Genomic DNA, 3,486 nt, shown 5'->3' with positions numbered 1-3,486 from the left:
CACCTGTTTTAATAATAAATAGAGAACATTTCTTGTTTACTAAATGTTTAATATGGACTGACTGCTCAAAGGTGCTACCTCGTAAAACCATCTGCTTTCACAAATTTCAGGGTTTAAAAAAATACTTATTTTAATATTTGGGTAAGGATATAATGAAAGTTCCTGAGCTTGGCCACAGATGCACCTGCAAAAGTTCATGAAAGTGTTGAAGGTTCCAAATTCATTTCTTTTACTGGCATGGCAGACAGTTATGATGGCACAGGGTAGGAAGGCTTGCTTATGTGGATTTGGAGCTTTCCCCATATTCAGTGAAGGGGCAGAGAAGTTCTGGAGATGCAAGTTATTATTTTCCAGACCTGCAGCAATTAAACTAAGATCAACTGGACCAAAATGGAGGTTTTATGGCTCCATTTTGCTTCCGAAATGAAAGTTTTCTGCAAGGAATTGGCCAGAATGATTGTTGGGAGCTTTTTAAAATAAAAAACCAAAATGTTTCTAAAGACTAGCAGCCCTCTTCAATACACTTCTCTACACCTTATTCTACTATTCTTACTACTTATGAGTTTGTACATGCAAAACATTTCACTGTTCAAAATGGAAATTAACTATATCTATGAGGGAAAAAAAATATTACTGATTAGTGTGCTGGAAATACTGAAATTTTAGAATCAACAATCTACTACTCAAGCTGAGGTATAGTGCAGAAACATAAAAAGGGTTTTTATTTTTTTTCTTTTTATTCTATCCTACCAGAAGCAGTGAAAATGAGCTGCATCATATACTAGGGCCTGCAATCGCCCTGCAGCTGCCACAGATATATAAATATAAAAATATATTTATATATAGATATATAGATATATAAATATATAAATAATATATAAATATATAGATATATAGATATACAGATATATAAATATATAGATATATAAATATATAAATATAAATATATGTGTATATATAGGTCCAAAGAAAAAGTTCCAGCTGTAAAAATAGTTTGTTATTACACCTCATCCACAAAAAAACCCAACAAAAACCCACTTAATTTCTGAATGCTGGCTCCTTCTTGATGAGTGCTAAATCTGAATATAACAAACAGGCCTCGTAACTGCCACAATTTTGTTCCAATAAATCCAACTCAGGGCAAAGGCTCCTGGCATATGTTAATGCAGAGTATTGCAGGCAGATGTAAGCATGCTCTGAGCCTGAAAAGAAGCCTCTGTGACTGCAGTGGCATGATGTGGTGCCTACATTAATAAACCCTGCTGAGAGGCAGCTTTATTTGTGCAGACTTGCTGCTGTGCTAACACACTTGCAGTTTTCTCTCAGCTCAGAGCTCACACAGAATAATCCCAGCTGTATGGCATAAACACACCACTGGTTTAAATTCACAAAGAAAAAAAAACCAAAAAGCTCCACGTTTTTATATCCATGATGTACTAGAACCTGTAATCAGCTTGGAGAAGTTGTATAATTCCACCGAGCAAGTGCTAGAAATGGCATCATTTTGGTACTTTAGAAAACGTATCGACCTGAGATACCCAACCATAGCAAAGCAGATCTGTCTCCAGCCTTTATCTTGCTGCATTTTATCTGAGTATTATTATCTTCCTAATTATTAAAAAACAACCCAGTTTTCATTTTAGCATAATTTTGAGAATAAGTCGTAGTTAAATATTCTGATAGACCACATCAAATGTATTTCATAATTAGCGCTGATCACTTTTTCAAACTTGCAGTAGATGTTGTTCTTAGGAAGTTGGCTCATTGCAATCAGAAATTATTATACATATCCACAGAGAAGCACATCCTCATTTAGATAATGATTTAAGAAAGATCTACTTTATTTTGACCAGAAAACAACCCCACTAAGCAAATCCCAAACCTCACCAGATTGCACTTCCTTCTCTCCATAGCCCAGCTTCAAATTTTCACCCATTATGTGATTTACATTCTAGAAGAGGGATAAGCCAGCTCACTCTTGCCTCCAAACTGCCCAATAGGATGGTTTGGGGCTTGTTTCCTTTGTACAATAACTTTGTTTCATGCGATCAGGACTCTCTTAACACTCTCTTGCAAGCAGAGGCCTTGCAATATGGCACAATTATGGATTGCATGGAAGTAAAACAAACCCGAACCCACACAATGTCCAAAACCCACAGAAGGGAGGCTCTTAGCTCTCTCTGTAATATTTTCACTCTGCATTAATAGCCTCCCTAGAGAAAGAAATGCTAATCCAGCCATAAGATAGAATTTAACGTGTGGAAAACATGTTATGGATTGATTTACTCAATCATTCATTGTGTGCTAATTAAAACCAGGTTTTCCTGTTTAATTATTGGTCTCCAATGACAATAGATGAAGACAAGGCTGTTTCTCCAGGAGCTGACGTTCTTTTGGCAGCACTGAAAGCTGCCATAGACCCCGTGCTTTCGATTTTCCTTCAAAATTATGCTGGAAGAAGCACTTCTGCAATGCCTTGGGAAAAAATAAAATAGAAGTAGTGAACATCTGCTGATATTGATTGTGAGAATCTGAAACTTTATGAAACCATAGATGGGATGCATTTGACGAGCATTTTTCTGGAACATTTTCAGACTTAAGCAAACAACATCTGTTAATATTGATTTTTGGGCTACACTGAAACTTTCAGAAGAATTACAATCAGTGGGTGATTGAAAAGTGTTGTGATATATGTTAGAAGATCAAACAGGAAACAAAGGTTTAAAGGGTCTGCTTCTCTTTGGCTTCATTAATAATCTATGATCCCTCCCCTTTAGAAGAAAATAAAAAGAATAAAGGCGAGGAAAAAACATTTGCTTTATTTCACACACTGAAAGATCAGAGAAGAAAATTAGCATTTATGAAAGTTGGTGAGAATGTCTGAGGCAAAGTGTTTCAGTTCTACAGTTGGCACAAACCTTTCCAAAGCTACATTGTAATAAAAATAACTGAATAAGTCCATGGAAGAGAAATCACCGTGACAGATTAAGAAGTCTGTTTAAAAAAAAGAAAACAACTTTAAAAAAAATAAACAAATATTTCCCTGGTAGTCTACAGTTAAGCTTTTGAAACACTAATAAACCAAAGTTTTACATGCACAAATTGTAACAAGAAGGTTTTGAATTCCCTTTGCTGGTGAACATTCCAGATGTGGTTTATTGATGCCAAAGGTGTTTTTGTGCTTGAACTTTATCATTTTCCTGTTCAAAGGGCATTTTCCTTAAAAAGTGGACTTTTAGAAACATAATCAATTTATTCACCATTCTTTGATTTCGTAAATGATCCATTACAATTAAAGTGCTCACTGAAATATCAATTTTTTTTTTTTCTTATCTTACTTTTATAGTTCTTAACAAACTCCAGTTCTGCAGCAACTGGGCAGTCAAGTATGTGGCATTTTATGTGATATTAGAATATACAAAACACTGTGGCACAGAAAATATTATGGGAAATAGATCAATTGTGTACAATTAATAAAAAAGAACA

Source organism: Corvus cornix, chromosome 4A, assembly GCF_000738735.6.
Source record: "Corvus cornix cornix isolate S_Up_H32 chromosome 4A, ASM73873v5, whole genome shotgun sequence".
Taxonomy (NCBI): Eukaryota; Metazoa; Chordata; class Aves; order Passeriformes; family Corvidae; genus Corvus; species Corvus cornix.
Note: the sequence above shows the minus strand (reverse complement) of the source record.